Here is an 18,717-nt window from a genome sequence, read left to right on the forward strand (position 1 = left end):
TAAAAATATAAAATAATAATATACATAAAATACAATTACCTAAAAAATATCAATTAATACACAAACACTTCAACCAGTGCTTTCTCAGACTGAATGAGTAATGGGAACCACTCACTGTCAGATCTGTGAGTGCTAAAATTATACTTTTACTAGAACCATCCAGTTGTTCTCTAAAATAAAACATTAACTTTCTCAAAAGTGCTTTAAAAGTCCAAACACGCACAGCTACAAACATCTGGCTGGCACTACCCCCTCTAGTTATCCTACAAAGAATTCTCACTGCATCATTATATGTAATGTGCAGCTTCTGCATGCTACATTGTTTGTAGGATGACCACAAGGGGGCAGTATATAGCGGTGTGCGGTACGCTTTAAACAAAGCCACTTTAACTAGAAGTGAACAAAAGCTGAATTTGCGTGCAATAGTATTTGCCTGCACATAGAGCTTAAACCGTTGTCTGTATATGTCATAATTCATTTGCTCAGTAATAAAGTGACCGAGGTATTTCACCTTTTTATCAACTTCAAGAGTTTTTTGGGGCCAGTTTAAACAAAGGGAAATTTACCTGCTTGGTTCTACATATCAAGACAGCACTTTTAACAGCATTGTACTTTATGTCATATTGCACACCATATTCAGTACAGACATAAAGAAGCTCCTGTAACCCAGCACTGCTTGGACTAAAAACAACCAGGTCATCTGCATACATGAGATGATTTATCAGTGCTTTACCTAATATACACCCAGTGTTACAGGCTCTCAGCTGTATGGACAAATCATCAACATATACATTAAATAAAATTGGAGACAAAATCCCACCCTGTCTGACACCATTGCTGACACCAAAGGGGCAGAAATACTACTTCCCCATTTAACCTGCATGTTCTGATGAGCGTACCAGTAAGAGAGAATCCTCACCATGTATTGAGGAACTCCCCGTGTCTTCAGTTTATCAAAACGTTTTCTGTGGTTCACTCGATCAAAAGCCTTAGAGGCATCAATGAAACACATGAGGACAGATTAATTTTTTATACAACCTGACTATTTCCTTGAGTGCATATATGCACATGTCAGTGCCGTGCTTTGGTTTGAAGCCAAACTGATTATCCAGAGAAGAGATGAACACACTAACTCTGTCAAACAAGATTCTTTCTAACACCTTAGATAAAATACTGGCTAGTGCAATCGGCCTGTAATTATCCAAACAGCTCACTTTTGCAGTGGTGTCCTTTATAACTGATACCAGTAAAATACACAGCATTGAGTCTGGTAATATATGGTAAGATATGACATTTCCCCTTGTGGGATTAATAAAGGTATATCATCATCATCATCATATGCCATGAATCATAAACCCAGTGAAACAGAGTGCTAGAAGAGGAGCTAGCCTTAAACTAGCATGTTTTAAATGTTCTGCAGTGATGTGATCCAAACCACAAGCTTTATTATCAGATAACCTATGACTTCATATACTTCATGTGTCCTTACACTTATTGTGTCATTACTCATGTCAGAATTGTTCTTATATGATTCACTTTTTATACAGTTAAACGATGCACTGTAATGCTCTCCTGACAGGGTTTTGTTGGCGGACTCAGGCGCAGACCAGGAGACCTTTACAAAAACTGACAGTGCGTTTATTTACAGTGATTTCTAGTGATGTGCGATACCACTGATTTCCTTTCCAATCCGATACCAAGTAATATTCAGGGTGGTATCGACGATACTGATCCGATACCGATACTTTGCACAAAAACGTATTTTATTTATTGTATCTCAAATTATAGCATCATAATGATTACAAGACACCAGATTTCTTGTTCTTATCACTTAATAATGGAGAGTTCATCATATAGAAATAAAAAAAACTGAAGTTGTGCTATTTGAACACCTTGCCTGCCTGCAGCACTAAAGGACTCCGTGAGAGACGTCACCTGTCCCTGTCCTCCTCTTCAGTTCACCTCAACATACGCTCGTCATGTTCTGTGATATGATTTACTCTGAGGTGTTTGACAAGGTTAGTGATGTTGCCACAACCATACATGCCAACCCTCCTGATTTTTCCAGGACAATCCCGAATTTCAGTGCCCCTCCCGGAAATCTCCTGATTTTCCACCCGGACAACAAAATTGAAAAACGATATCGCAGAATTCATAGCGCGGCCCAGCCAATTCCAGTTTCCAAATATGACGGCAGCTACTTAGTTTTAATATTACTCTTATTTCTCTTTCTGGGTCGCAAAAAAACTTTTAACATATTTTCAGGTTTCAGGTTTTCAGAATGTAGCTGTGTAAACTTCAAATATCTGAGCCGACCGACACATCGTCTTCAAACCCCCGCGGTCTTTCGCTACTCGGGTTAAACATGATATATAAGTCACTTTGATAACTTAAAAATGTTATTGTTTGGCTTTTTCAGTGTTTTATTTGTTCGTGAGTAAATCGGTTTGGCTGAAATTAAAGTTATTAGATTAGATTAAATTTAATTTAACTTTATTAATCCATCGAGAGGGTTCCTCCTTGGTTTTCACACAGCTGAATAAACGTTAAACAGAAAACTGATTAAACAGAAGTGTGAGACGGTCCAGAGTTTACGTCAGCGCCCGGTTATATTTTAGATAGCAAGGAGCAGACGGCAGAGTTTCACTCCACCGAGGGAGCTCGTGACGTACTACCCAGCTTTCTTTAGACCGCGAAGGCCGGGTCCTCAGGTGGAAGCAGCCTCTGAATTTGGACTGGCCAATAATAACGGTGACATTTAACGTATTTTATCCGATAAATAAACACTGTAAAATTTATTTATCACCCCCAACAGCCCTTTTGAATGTCTCCCTTATTCTGAGGTCTCAAGGTTGGGAAGTATGGCCACAACACCTCACTTTTTTGCCACATGTATCGCAAACCACGTCTCAGCTGTTTGTGGAGGTAAAATACATCCGCACAATTACGCTCAGCCATTGTTGTGAGTGCGCACGCCAAGGGGCTGCGAGACATTTATACAGCCGTATTTCGCACATGACTATGAAAGGCGGAAGAGGAAGTAGTTCCTTTGAATGTAGACATTCCTTACATATTAGCAACTTTCATATATAGGAAAAATACACTATAAAGATGGGGTCACATAACTTAACAGATTATTAACTCACTAAATCAAAGTCTTCCAAAAAGGAAACAAAAAAGCAGCCTTTTTCTTTTTAACTAAAGTCAGAGATTTAACAAACAGGTTTAAGTCGTTTTTCCAGTAAGCTAGTGTTGGTTTGGTCTTCAAAAAAACGACATTTATGTATAAATTGCTTGCACAAGATTAATAACACATTAACACCATAATTAGCTTTCTTTTCTTTCAAAAACACTCCAAACATTATCATATTAAAGGTAAACGGGGTAATTTGAATCCCACTGGAATAGAGCCAGGTATGAAAATCCAACCAAAATATTTGTATAAAATTGCACAAAAAGAATAGATGGTCCAGATCCTCCTCTTCTGTTTCACAAAATACACTGTTGTGGATAGGCGTAGCTTTGGGTCACGTGGTGTCGGTATTAGTAATAGTGATTGCTATATCAGCTGTTCAGGTCCCGAGGGAATTTTTGTGAATGAGTGGGTGATGGGGGAAGTCGACTTTTGCTGACCGCTCAAGCGGTCAATCTAGTGTCAGTACAAACACAGCTGCTCTGTGACGGCCTCAGAGGTTGTCTAAGAGAATATTGGGAGCAACAACACCATGAAGTCCAAAGAACACACCAGACAGGTCAGGGATAAAGTTACTGAGAAATTTAAAGCAGGCTTAGGCTACAAAAAGATTTCCCAAGCCTTGAACATCCCACGGAGCACTGTTCAAGCCATCATTCAGAAATGGAAGGAGTATGGCACAACTGTAAACCTACCAAGACAAGGCCGTCCTCCTAAACTCACAGACTGAACAAGGAGAGCGCTGATCAGAAATGCAGCCAAGAGGCCCATGGTGACTCTGGACGAGCTGCAGAGATCTACAGCTCAGGTGGGGGAATCTGTCCACAGGACAACTATTAGTCGTGCACTGCACAAAGTTGGCCTTTATGGAAGAGTGGCAAGAAGAAAGCCATTGTTAACAGAAAACCATAAGAAGTCCTGTTTGCCACAAGCCATGTGGGGGACACAGCAAACATGTGGAAGAAGCTGCTCTGGTCAGATGAGACCAACATGCAAAACGCTATGTGTGGAAAATTAACACTGCACATCACTCTGAACACACCATCCCCACTGTCAGATATGGTGGTGGCAGCATCATGCTCTGGGGGGGCTTCTCTTCAGCAGGGACAGGAAGCTGGTCAGAGTTGATGGGAAGATGGATGGAGCCAAATACAGGACAGTCTTGGAAGAAAACCTCTTGGAGTCTGCAAAAGACTTGAGACTGGGGCGGAGGTTCACCTTCCAGCAGGACAACAACCCTGAACATAAAGCCAGGGCAACAATGGGATGGTTTAAAACAAAACACATCCATGTGTTAGAACGGCCCAGTCAAAGTCCAGATCTGAATCCAATCCAGAATCTGTGGCAAGATCTGAAAACTGCTGTTCACAAACGCTGTGCATCTAATCTGACTGAGCTGGAGCTGTTTCAAAGAAGAATGGGCAAAGATTCAGTCTGTAGATGTGCAAAGCTGGTAGAGACAGACCCTAAAAGACTGGCAGCTGGAACTGCAGCAAAAGGTGGTTCTACAAAGTATTGACTCAGGGGCTGAATAATTACGCACACCCCACTTTGCAGTTATTGATTTGTAAGAAATGTTTGGAATCATGTATGATTTTGGTTCCACTTCTCACGTGTGCACCACTTTGTTGGTCTTTCACATGGAATTCCAATAAAACTGATTCATGTTTGTGGCTGTAATGTGACAAAATGTGGGAAAGTTCAAGGGGGCTGAATACTTTTGCAAGCTACTGTATATGGTATATTTCTAGTTCTGCTTACATTCTTTTACAATTTCTGTTGGTGCTGTGCTACTGGAAACAGAAACTCCCAGAAGAACCCACCTGAGAGATTAATAAAATTTTATCTAATCTAATGTTGGAGAGCATCTAAATTCTCTCAGCTGTCCTCCAGGGTGTTGAGAATGATTATGCAGTGTTTAGGTGTCCATCATTTTTTTTTTTTTTTTTTTTTGGTCTAATCTAGGTGTTAAAACATGTTCAATTCTGAGCTAACATTCATTCATTTCCGTTCTGTCTCTGCTCACACTCACCTCCCTCATAACTGTTCTAACTTTAATGTGATTTTGTAATGACTGCAGTTCCCTCAGTGTGACTGTCACAAACATCTGCTTATCTGTTTGGTCATATTCACACAGAGAAAGATGCTCCTCACCTGTGCAGTAAACAAGGTGGTGGAGGAGCCACTGACCTTTAGTGACCTCTGTCCTCCTGTTGCAGGTGTGTGTGTGCTGCTGTCTGCACCGACTGTTTCTGCAGGTGAGTAGATGAAGTGAAAACCATCAGTGAGACTCCAACAAGAAAACAAACACACTTACTGTGTGTGTGTGTGTGTGTGCGTGTGTGCGTGTGTGTGTGTGTGTGTGTGTGTGTGTGTCCTCCAGTGTCTCTGTCTGTTGGTCCAAACCTTCAGCAGGTCTTCAGTGGATCTTCTTCAGTGTACCTGAGTTGTGTTGATGATGGACAGACAGCTGATGGATGGACAGTGAAGAGGACCAGAGGAGGACTCACTGAGGACTGTGGAGCAGCTGCAGGCTTTGGGAGGCTTCTTGGTTCCTACTGTGTTGTGAATATTTCTGCTCCCAGTGAAACCTTCTGGTGTGAGGACTCCTCTGGACAGCAGAGTGACAACGTCTCCTTCAGTGTCCAATCAGAAACTACAGGTGAGATGTTCCAGCTGTGTCTCTGTCTCTGTGTGACTCTGCTCTCATTAACTCTGTTTGTCTCTGATGGTCAGATAAAGCTGTCATCCTGGAGATCCCTGCACTTCCTGTGAGGACAGGAAGTGATGTCATTCTGCGCTGCAGACTGAGGAAGGGTGACACGGTCGAAGCTTATTTCTTCATCAAAGGAAGTCGTCATGGTCTTGAACCAAAGCACATCATCACTAACATCACACAGGCTGATGAAGGTCTCTACTGGTGTTCTACTGATGAGGGTGGAAATTCTCCTAAGAGCTTTCTGAGGGTCAGAGGTCAGAACACTGACATCACTTCCTGTTTAAAAAATGATGTAACAATGTGACCTGATAATAAACTGACTGAACCATCTTCATCATCTCTCCTGCAGATCCTCCCAAAATCATCCATCCTCCTCCTCCTCACTGTCCTCCTCCTCCAAGCACCTCCACAAACTTTGCTCCTCCTGTAGAAACTGGTCTTACGTGTCCTCCCTGTACTTCTCCTCCTCCCTCTCTCGTGGTCCCCATTGTAGCAGGTCTGGTCTCTGGGCTTCTCCTGGTTCTAGTTCTGGTTTTGTTTCTGTTCCTCTGCAGTAAACTTAAAGGTATGAAAGCTCTCACTCACCTGTTATGAACAGGTGTAATCTGATTACTGTGCTGACCTTCTGAACCTACATAAAAATGAACTGACTGGGTCACCTCTGTCCAGATCAGTGGGTTTTACTCATCCAAACATGCAGTCATGGTGGGTTTGAATGTATACTCCAGTGATGCTGCTCAGTGATTCTTCAATTTACTCTGTGACCTTTCAAAATAAAATGTGTATTTGGGCCGCCCCTGACACATAAATCTATATTATATCTCAGTTTATTCTTTTAGTGTGGAAGATGTCACAATGTAGTGTAAAAAGAATAAATTGGTGACATTACATTTCATCACCTTTCACTTCTTTAGGATTTATCGTAGAGCAAGGCAGAAGAGCTCCAGCTAATTCCTAGAATATGTACATTATATTAAAAACGTTTCTTCATAGAGTCCATCATATCCATCACAGAGTACTTCAGTCTGTAATAACATGTTAGTGTCAACAAGCTAAATGATTGTCTTGGGAAAGCAAAAACTCTAACTAGCTAATCTTCTCAGTAAGTAACACTTAGTATAAATGTTTAATTATGTTGTAAAGTAATAAGTTACTTTTGAACATAATGTCTCCCAACATTGGCTAACACAACAAGGACCACAAAGATCAGTCCTAAACACAGATTTCACACATACTGAGGGTCACCACAATCATGTTCATGTGTTTCCCCCTCCTCTCTTCTCAGGAAGTAAAAACCCGTCTCCTCCTCCTGTGGATGTGACCTATGCTGATGTCACGATCAAGCAGAGAGCCAACAGGAGAGGTAGGCTGTCACCATGTGTGCTGTCATCAAAATAAGACAAGCATGTCATGTAGCCACATACTGTACTCCTTAAGTCTATGTTAAAAGGGCTGCTTGTACTACTGAAGGCTGAAAACTACTGCCTCTATGAATGTCTGTAAATTCCAGACAAACATCCTGCTGATCTACGAGCCGTCTACTCTGATGTGAGGACTCAAACTTCAGGTACACATGAACATGTCATGTTTCGGCTGTGTGCAGGTGTGACCTCTGTGTAGTGTCTTCTCTGGTCTGCATTCACAACAAAAAGGCAATGGTTAGAATGCTCTCTTTTTAATGTCGTGGGCAATCAGCACAAAATCTAAACGGGAAAGCAACAACAGAGTTAGCTAACTATGCTCCCATTTTGTTTCCTCTCTTCCCAATAAATAAATCTCACATAAACGTGCACTCAGTTCAACATAAAGACTGGAGAAATGACCCACAACAAATGATGTATAAACAACAAAAATAATCGGGTCAGATTGTATAGATAACAGCAATGTTATGTTTGTCCATACTGCCTCCTGTTGTTGCTGTTACGGAGAGTTCCAGCTCCACACCACATCCTTGTGAAGCAACTGACGAAGTGGTGCTGACAGTTCACTTAAGTTTGGGATGAACTTGCCCAGGTAGTTGATCATTCCCAGGAAACGTTGGAGAGACGTCTTGTCCTCTGGTGGTGGCATTTCATTGATCGTGGAGACTTTAGTTGGATCTGCTTTTAGTCCTTCGTCAGTGAATATGTGTCCCACGTAGCTCACTTCTTTAAGTCTGAACTTGCACTTTTTTGGATTCAGTTTGAGTTTTACTTGTCTGGCCCGCTCCAGAACCTTTTTTAAATTTTTGTCATGCTCCTCTATTCCTTTGCCTCCCACTATGATGTCGTCCACTATCACTGCGCATGGATATCCCATGAATATTTGTTCCATGGCTCTCTGGAAGACTTCAGAAGCGGTGTTGATGCCAAAGGGCATCCTCAGGAATTTGAATCTGCCGAAAGGTGTTGCAAATGTAGGCAAGGCAAGGCAAATTTATTTGTATAGCACAATTCAACAACAAGGTGATTCAAAGTGCTTTACAGAGACATTAGAAACAAAAACAAATAAAAAGCATGATTTAAAATTGATTAAAACAAGCAAACAAACAAACTAACTAAACACACACATTTCACACCTGTTCGCGCGATCTGAACCCTTATCGTAAGGGGAGCTACCAGTCCCTCTGTGGACGAGCTACTTTCTATTTTAAATTGTAGTGAGAAGAGATGAGGCAGGATCTAGTTTGATTTGCCAGAAGGAGCTCTTTGCATCCAGAACTGAGAAGATGGTTGCTCCCGACATCTGAGCAGCTACTTCCTCCACAGTTCGCATGGGATGGTGAGGTCGCATTAGTGCCTTGTTCAGATCCCTTGGATCAATGCAGATACGAACATCATCTGTATTCTTTTTGTGTGTTGCGACCATGTTGGATACCCATTCCGTGGGCTCCTCCACTGGTTCAATTACTCCCAGGGCCTGCATTCTTTGGAGTTCCTCTTTAACTCTTTTCTGCATAGGAACAGGAACGCGTCTTGGAGGGTTGACGACAGGTGACACGTTTGGAGTGAGTTTCATTGAGTAAGTTACAGGTAAGTCACCGACTTCATCTTTAAACAGGTCTGAGTATTCATGAAGCACTTTCTGCGCCAGTGTCTCATCCTGATCTGTGTCAATCTGGTAGACTTCCTTGCTGAAACTAACCAGTTTCATTCGCACGCTGTCCTTTAATCCGATGATGGGTTGCACATCGTGTTTTACAACTTGGAATTGCAGGTCATATAACTGTCCAGCTAGCTTGCACTTGAGAGTAACTGTGCCTATGGTCTTGATCTTCGTGCCTCCGAAAGCAACAAGATTTACCTGTTTTTGTGACTTGAATAGGGTTTCGTTGTTGCTGATCTTTCTGTAAGTGTCTAGTGAGATTACGTTACACTTTGCCCCAGTGTCTACTTTTAGTTTGAGGGCCTTATCAGAAACTTTGACTGTGCAGTATCCTTCTTTGTTGTGATTGTTCTCACCCTCCATTGTTAGGTGCTCAATGCAAAATGTCCCATCACTGTCTGGGTCAGCATCCTCTGAAATTTGGTTCACTTGCTTGCCTCTGTGATGTGGTTTTGCTGATCTGCATTGTTTTTTGTAATGATTGTATTTTTTGCAGACGTGACACTGTTGTCCGAAAGCAGGACATTGCTCCCATTTGGCTGGATGCGAACCGCCACAGTTTCTGCAATTTTGAATGTTTGTTAGAAGTTTATTTGTTTTCCTTTTGAACTTGCCATGTTTAATCTGTACAGTGTCCACACTAGCAGATGTAATATGCTTTGGTGTAGAGAGGGCTTTGCTATGTTGATCTGTGAGCTCGCTTATTTGGCATATATGCACCGCCTTGGCAAGAGTGAGTTCCGTCTCTTTAAGCAGGGAACGTCTGACACTGTCACTGGTTATACCACATACTAATCTGTCTCTGATTAGCTCGTCTTGTAGTGCACCAAAGCTGCAGGTTCTGGCCATGTTCTTTAACGTGCTCACGTATGCTTCAATGGTTTCATCGGGTTTCTGTTGTCTTTTGTTAAAGTTATGCCTCTCCATTATGACATTGGTCTCTGGGTTGCAGATCTCCCTGAACTTTCTCTTTAGACATGCGAGGTCTTCCCTCGATTCCGCGGCGACTTCTACTATGCCTTCAGCTGATATTACTGCGGGGGCATACGTGAATGATCGCTCTCTTTCAATGGCCTCTGGTCCCGCCAGATTGAGGAATATATAGGCCTTAGTCTTAGCATTTTTGTCATTGTGGGCAGCGGCGATAAAGATGTCATATTCGCGCTCGAACTTACGCCAGTTTTCAGCGACGTTGCCGTCAAAGATGAGAGGATCTGGGCGCCGGAATCCGTCCGCCATGTTGTGCGGTGATTGCTTTTTTCGTCGTCCTTACCGGCTCCACTTTTCTTCTTGGACTGTGCAGGCTTTCTAATACATCCCACTTCTGACACCATGTAGGTTTGCTTATAATAATCAGTCCGCTGTAACTGTATGCCAGGCGTTTATTAGCAGCCAACATGAACGTCCGTACACTTGTAACCGGAAGTACACATAATCCCCAGAGAGAACCACAGCGACACCTGCTGGAACTCTCCGTAACAGCAACAACAGGAGGCAGTATGGACAAACATAACATTGCTGTTATCTACAGATTGTATTACTTTAACAACCTGCGATATGATTTTTCCTCCCCACGACATTTGCGCATTCCTTACCTCGCAGGAATCCTCCATTATTCTGAGTATTACCCAGAATCCCTTGCCCTTTGTGAATGTTGCAGGGTGACTTTTTCTTTTTTTTTCTTTTTTTTTGTCCCATTTGGATCTTTAACCATCAGAATTGTTGTCTTAAGGCCAAGAAAGATGCCAAGCGGATTTATTTTACCAAGTGGATCATCATGGCCTTGCCATATTGGTCCATTTGATTGACCTTTATTATAATTATGAATTTATTTTATTTTCAGTTGCTACAAACGGGACAGACATGACTGGGGGATAGGACAGGGAGAAAGAATGAAAGAAAGAGAGGGAGAGAAAGAAAACCAAAGAGGAGAAGAGAGGGTGAGAAGGGGGGGAAGAAAGAAAAAAAAAAAAAAAAAGAAAAAAAAAAAAAAACACAAACAAACTAAACTCCTGGGTCACCTGTATGGAGAAAAAAAAAACAGAAGAGAAAGCAAACAACAAAGAGCAACATAATAAAAAAAAACAGCACCATCACAATAAACTAGCTAGCAGTAGGTATCAGTAGATACTAAATAATAAACGATATTGTGCAGCACGCAAGATAGACAGCGCACACCCGTGTGTACACCTGTGTGCATACCTGTGTGGATCAGCATGCTTGCATTCCAAAGGTTCCTTCATGTAACGATCTGCTAGAGGGTGTGGGGGAGCCACAGCCCCGTCCTCCAGGGTATGAAGCAGGTATGGAGGAGATCAAAACTCCAGACATCCAGAGGCCCCCAGAACACAAGAGACCAAGGAAGACCAACAGAGGGGCAGCCGCGCCACTGTCCCAGCAAGAGCTGAGGAGAGTCCCAGATGAGGGTTCACTCAGCAGCCGCGGAGCAGAAGCCAGGGGGAGTTGCAGTGACGCGCCCGTGAGCTCCGCCGGCAGCCAGCTGTGCCTGAGTGACCGAGCCCCAGGCTGAGAGGCCGGGGGCACCCCACCTCCGAAGTGGCCCGAGCGAGCCCCAGGCTCCAGGCCCCGATAAGCGGCCGCCAAGGAGTGAGCCGGTGTGTACCCGGACGCCCACCCCCAGACACAAAGAACCACCAACGCACCGACACCTGAGGGAGTCCGCCACCGGCAGGGGAAGTGGTGGTGGGGGGAGATAGGCCTCCAAACCTTGGAGACACCTGCTGGAACTCTCTGTAACAGCAACAACAGGAGGCAGTATGGACAAACATAACATTGCTGTTATCTACAGATTGTATTACTTTAACAACCTGCGATATGATTTCTCCTCCCCACGACATTTGCGCATTCCTTACCTCGCAGGAATCCTCCATTATTCTGAGTATTACCCAGAATCCCTTGCCCTTTGTGAATGTTGCAGGGTGACTTTTTCAACAGTAGGTGGCGCCAATGTCCCATTTAGCGGGATTTAACTTCAACTCTATTTAACTATGTTACACAGGCAGGAGAAGGACCCAAACGCAAAACTCACCACACAGGAATCAAACTCAAAAAGCTGCTTTATTGCAGAATGGCACGAAAAATGTAACAAAACTAAACTTGGACATGGATAACTAACACACAGGGAAACGCAGCATGAGGGAGACTACAACACTGACAAAGAGAAACACGGGGCTTAAATACACAGAGGGATAATGAGAGAATGAGACACAGAAGGAGAGCACAGCTGGGAGTAATTAGGCAGGACGAGACAAGGGAAGCAAAACTAGAAACACTGACATGAGACACGGACCTTCAAAGCAAAACAGGAAACACACTGACTGAACTCTAGACATGCAAACGTAAGAGCAACTGGGGAGACAGAACATAGGAACCTGAAACATGGTACAGAAAGGCACAGTAGACACAACATGGAACACAGTGAAGCCATATTTCAAGAACTAAACCTGTGATAACCATAATTGAAACCTAGGGAAATAATAACTATCAAAACAGCACAACCCACATGAACATAATGAACTCGCAGGGAAAGAGTAAAACTAAATACAGTGAACATAGAAACACAAGACCTCTTCAAAATAAAACAGGAAACATAAGACCAAGGTTATTATCGTTAACGAAAACTAACGAAAATTAGAAGTGAAAAAACATTTTCGTTAACGGAAATAAAAATAAAAACAAAAAAAGGAAAACTAACTAAAACTGTAATGAGTGCTCACAAAACTAACTAAAATTAACTGAATTTATAGCAAAAATGTGTTTAGTTTTCATTGATGTGTGCGTGTCATACAATAGTCAAGGGTGAAAATGAAGTTTAGTTTCCAGGTTTTTTCTTGCTGTGTCTCATTATGCCAGCAGGAGGCAGTACATTAGTCGAGTCGTCTGTGTTGCTGCTCCGTCCACGCGCAGAATCATGTCAGGAAAAGTCGGAAGAAAGCGCCAGAGTCCAATTTGGGATTACTTTGAATATGACTGTGTTTTGGATAAAGCAAGTGTCTTGTAGTGGAAGGAGACAAATTATGAGGGACATTTCTAAAGGGGAAAAAATCCCACAAACCTTAAAGTGCACTTGAAAAGTTCACACAAGAAGGCTAACCTAGCTTACCTTGAGAAGGTAAGGGAGCACACTCAACCCTCATCCCCAGAAACAGACGCTAACCCCAGGCAAGGCAGCGTGATGCATCCCGAGACAATAGGTGTATACATATATATATATATATATATATATATATATATATATATATATATGAGGGGGAGAGAGAGAGAGATAATATATCTCTCTATTGCAATCTCTGTATCTATCTCTCTGAAAACAAAGACAGTCTAATTAAAGGTCAATCTGTATAACTGCTCCTGAGGGTTTTTCATGTTTGGAGTAGAATAAAGGGCCATGGTCCTTCTTCTTTTCACCAGCAAACACTCTGGAAAAACTGTGTTTAAATAAGAAATAAAAACAAAGATATTATATCAACAAAATAAAATTACAATTCAAATACAAGCGCCATACTCAAGTCCAGTAGATGGAGACAACACAACATAGGAACCATATAATAATAATAATAATATTTATGTTTCAATGCGACAGCTACAACCTGCTTCAAGAATATGGAAAGAAACTTTATAAACAACCTACTAAATTTTCTCTGATCAAAAAAATTCAACTATTTAAAAAAATGCAAATCTTAAAAGAATAATAATAATAAAAATAAAAAAAACCATGACCTTGAGCACTGAAAATCCTCACAGAGCAGCTTGTTTGTAGATATTGGCTGTGACCGAACTCTGTCTCGAGTCACTCCATCCATCTCTCTGTTTTCAGGTCCTGAGGACGTCGCTTATGGTCAGGTAGTCATCAAAAGCAAGAAGAAAGCTGGCAAGAGGAAAGGTAACCATAGTAACCACCATAACGACAAAGCATGGCACTCACCATAAGTCAATTCAATTTTATTTATACATATCAATATTGATGTATTTATATTTTGGGATTGAATGGTTTGAAGCAATGGGACAGACACCCAGAGCACCCCCCACAGGACACCCCTCAATTTCAGTTCAATTCAATGTTATTTATATAGCACCTAATCACAACAACAGTCACCTCAAGGTGCTTTATATTGTAAGGTCGACCCAACAATAATACATACACTGTAAAAAACCCAACAATCATATGACCCCCTATGAGCAGCACTTTGGCGACAGTGGGAAGGAAAAACTCCCTTTTAACAGGAAGAAACCTCCGGCAGAACCAGGCTCAGGGAGGGGCGGGGCCATCTGCTGTGATTGGTTGGGGTGAGAGAAGGAAGACAGGATAAAGACATGCTGTGGAAGAGAGACAGAGGTTAATAACAGATATGATTCAATGCAGAGAGGTCTGTTAATACATAGTGAGTGAGAAAGGTGACTGGAAAGGAAAAACTGAATGCATCATGGGAATCCCCCGGCAGCCTACGTCTATTGCAGCATAACTATGGGAGGATTCAGGGTCACCTGGTCCAGCCCTAACTATATGCTTTAGCAAAAAGGAAAGTTTAAGCCTAATCTTGAAAGTAGAGATAGTGTCTGTCTCCCGAATCCAAACTGGAAGCTGGTTCCACAGAAAAGGGGCCTGAAAACTGAAGGCTCTCCCTCCCATTCTACTTTTAAATACTCTAGGTACAACAAGTAGGCCTGCAGAGTGAGAGCGAAGTGCTCTAATAGGGTGATATGGTACTACAAGGTCATTAAGATAAGATGGGGCCTGATTATTTAAGACCTTGTATGTGAGGAGCAGGATTTTGAATTCAATTCTGGATTTAACAGGAAGCCAAAACAGGAGAAATATGCTCTCTCTTTCTAGTCCCTGTCAGGACTCTTGCTGCAGCATTTTGGATTAGCTGAAGGCTTTTCAGTGAGTTTTTTGGACATCCTGATAATAATGAATTGCAGTCGTCCAGCGTGGAAGGAGTAAAAGCATTACTTCTAGGCTGTGTTTGTTTAGAACAGCTGCTGCTTTTACTTTGGCATACATAATAATCTGCACTGACTCAGAGGTGTGTCTAAGGCTACGTTCACGCTGCAGGTCTTGATGCTCAATTCCGATTTTTTGATCAAATCCGATGTTTTTGTCTGCTTGTTCACACTACAAATAAAATGCGACAGCAAACGCGCTCTAGTGTGAACGCTCAAAGCGCCCGCATGCGCAAAAGAAGACGTCACACACAACGCGCTCTGTTTAGACCCAGAGCAAACTATTGTTTGACTGATGGCCTTAATATAAAGACTTCGGACTTTACGTTTCCCAATTTTTGCTTTAAGTTATTTTGTTATTGACATAATAATGTAAATAACCTAATAATGATCCTTATTGCTGTTTTAGAGGAGCGGTGCTTCAAAGAATAGTTACAGATTTCTGTCAGAATCTGCAGATTATACAGTACAAATAAAATGTTCACGTTTCTCCAACGTTGTCTTCCCAAGAGTTTCACTGACATCTACACTGGATGGCCAGGAAGCGTTCGCGATGTCTCCTCTGGCGCTGATAATTAGCGTCTGTCTTGTGTCAGTGACATAAAAGACGGATTTAATGCGACTTGACCATCAAACAGCAGTCGCTTTCTAGAACATCAGATATGTATCGGATTCAGCACCACATACGAAAGTGACCCAGGTCGGATTTGAAAATATTGGATTTGTGCCGTTCACACTGTCACACCATGATCGGATAGATGGGTCGCATAGGGTCAAAAAAATCGGATTTGATGCACTTTCGCCTGCAGTGTGAACGTAGCCTAACAGAAGCAGAGTATCCACGAATGGCCTTTAGCGGGAGCGAGGAGCACCACTGAGCTATGCTGGAAAAAATAAACATGAAACACACAGACAGGTGTGTGATACTCTAACCCTGTGTGTGTGTTACAGAGCAGTCAGCTGATCCATGTGCTGTGTACTCATCAGTCAGAGCAGGTAACATTTACATACAGGAGTATTTAAATAAAGGTCAGAGGTGAACAGCTGACATCAGTGATGTTTGTCTCTGAACAGGAAGCTGAGGACACACTCGGTCTGATGGACGACCTTCATCCTTCACTCTGCTCCTCTTTCAGAGCTGAGGCATCATCAGTTATTCCTGAATCTAAATTAGTCAGTGTTGATCATGGATCATTAGTTTTGCTGTTTTCATTCTTCTACAAACATGTGAATGACTTTAAAGGATCCATATATATGTATTAAAGGATGGACCTGTGTTTAATAAAAGTTTGTTTAAAAGAATCCCAGATGTGTCTGAATCTGTGTTTGTTACATCTAACAGCCTGTGTCAGTCAGTCCCTGTGAGGTCCTGATGTGTCTCAGACAGAGCTGAGTCCTGTAGTCCTGGGTGAATTGATAATGGAGCTGCTGGTTGGTACTTTGCTGTCCTAAACACATCAAACTTAGTAGTAGTAAATGGACAGTCAGTGACTTCCTGACCCACTCACAATCAGCAGTGTAACTTTAGTATGTTTAATGGAGGTATGCATGGTTTTATCTTCATACTGTGAATAATTTCAGACTGACAGTTCCTCATCTATCTATCTATCTATCTATCTCTCTCTCCATATATCATCATCATCATCATCATCGTTTATTTATATAGCACTTTAAAAACACACAAGGCTGACCAAAGTGCTGAACAACAGAAACATAATAGATACCATAAGAATAATAAATACGATAAAATAATAAACATAGCGAAAACAATAAGATACAAGTCAGTTAACCACTGAGTCAAAAGCCAGTGAATAAAAATGCGTTTTCAATCTGGATTTAAAAACCATCACTGATGTTGATCGCCTAATGTGAAGAGGAAGATTATTCCAAAGCTTAGGAGCCACGATAGAGAACGCTCGGTCTCCTCTCAGTTTCAGCCCTGACAAATTATGACAAATAAAAGAACTTTAAAATGAATCCTAAATTCAACTGGAAACCAGTGCAGGGAGGCCAGGACCGGAGTAATGTGCTCAAATTTCCTTTTACCAGATAAAAACCGTGCCGCAGCATTCTGGACTAGTTGCAGGCGTGTCAGAGTGCCCGGTCCAACCCCTATTAAAAGGGAGTTACAATAATCCAAGCGTGAGGTTATAAAAGCGTGGACAACAGTCTCCAAGTCACGCCTTGAAAGAAAGGGTTTAACCTTCGACAGACGCCTGAGTTGATAGAATGACGATTTCACCACCACATTCACGTGGCCATCAAAGGTAAGTGCAGAGTCGATTTTTAACCCAAGATTGGTAATCGAGCTCTTCAGGTGAGGGGTCAGAGCAGCAAGGTCAACATCAGGGATATGAGAGGAACGATTTGGGCCAAACAGAATTACTTCAGTTTTACATTCATTAAAATGTGGCCACTACCAGCTCCACCACCATCATCAAGTTTGCTGACGACACCGTCGTGGTGGGCCTGATCTCTGATAACAACGAGACGGCCTACCTGAAGGAGATTAGGAATCTGGAGAACTGGTGCCAGAGGAACAACCTCCTTCTAAACGTCAGTAAGACAAAGGAGCTGATAGTGGACTTCAGCACTAAGCAGGAGAGGAACTACCAGACCCCCGTCATCAACGAGTGCCCAGTGGAGAGAGTGGACAGCTTCAAATACCTCGGAGTTCACATCACGCAGGACCTGTCGTGGTCCTGTCACATCAACACCGTGGTGAAAAAGGCCCGACAGCGTCTCTACCACCTCAGACGCTTGAGAGACTTCCAACTGCCCTCCAAGGTGCTCAGGAACTTTTACTCGTGCACCATAGAGAGCATCCTGACGGGAAACATCTTAACCTGGTTCGGGAACAGCACCATGCAGGACAGACGAGCTCTACAGAGGGTTGTGCGATCAGCTGAGCGCACCATCCGCTCCGAGCTCCCTGACCTGCACTCAATCTACAGCAGGCGGTGCTGGACCAAGGCCAGGAAGATCGTGAAGGACCTCAGCCATCCCAACAACAGACTGTTCTCTCTGCTGAGGTCAGGAAAGCGATTCCGCTCCCTGAAGACCAACACAGAGAGACTGAGGAGGAGCTTCTTCCCGCAGGCGATACGGTCTCTCAATCACACCACCACACAGTACTGACCCACACATATGGTTCTTACACACACACTGGACCTTCTGGACTTTGGTTTTGCACAACACTGGTCACTATATTCTTCATTTCCAGTTAATACTTGTACAGCTGCTGTTATTGTGTATATATTTATTTATATTTCTTCATACATTCTTATATAGTTCTATACTGTGTATTGTGTATTTTGTTGTACAGTTATTTCATTTTCAACTTTAATTTATATATTTTATCTTATTCTCCCAGTTAAATTTACCCTTCATTCTAATTTGTGTTGTACAGTTATTTCATTTTTAACCTTAATTTATATTTTATTCCTTCCTAGTTAAATTTACCCTTTTTAATTTTTCATATTTATTTCCTATCTTATTCATTGCCTTTCCTTTTTTGTTTTCTTTAGGTCACGAGCAGTTGTCCAAGCCTTTCACTGCATATCGTACTGTGTATGACTGTGTACGTGACAAATAAAAATTTGAATTTGATTTGAATTTAAAAAGTTTAGAGCATCCATGACTTAACATCACTGAGGCAATCAAGCAGGAGTCTAAGTGGGGAGCTATCAGAATGACTGAAAGGAAAATAAAGCTGGCAATCATCAGCATATAGATGATATGAAACTTTATGTTTACG

General features: G+C 42.2%; 1 protein-coding gene and 1 long non-coding RNA gene across 2 annotated transcripts in view; both read left to right on the plus strand.

The window, feature by feature from the left end:
- Positions 1 to 18,717, plus strand: part of LOC112431961 (uncharacterized) — a 107,009-nt gene that overhangs the window by 12,873 nt on the left and 75,419 nt on the right. The window lies entirely within an intron of this gene.
- LOC101472926 (uncharacterized) lies at positions 7,421 to 16,246 on the plus strand. Its single transcript, XR_003022800.2, has 4 exons — positions 7,421 to 7,479; positions 13,834 to 13,899; positions 15,912 to 15,956; positions 16,035 to 16,246. It is a non-coding gene; the product is annotated as an uncharacterized LOC101472926 (long non-coding RNA).

The sequence above is a fragment of the Maylandia zebra genome, linkage group LG3 (genome assembly GCF_041146795.1).
Source record: "Maylandia zebra isolate NMK-2024a linkage group LG3, Mzebra_GT3a, whole genome shotgun sequence".
Taxonomy (NCBI): domain Eukaryota; kingdom Metazoa; phylum Chordata; class Actinopteri; order Cichliformes; family Cichlidae; genus Maylandia; species Maylandia zebra.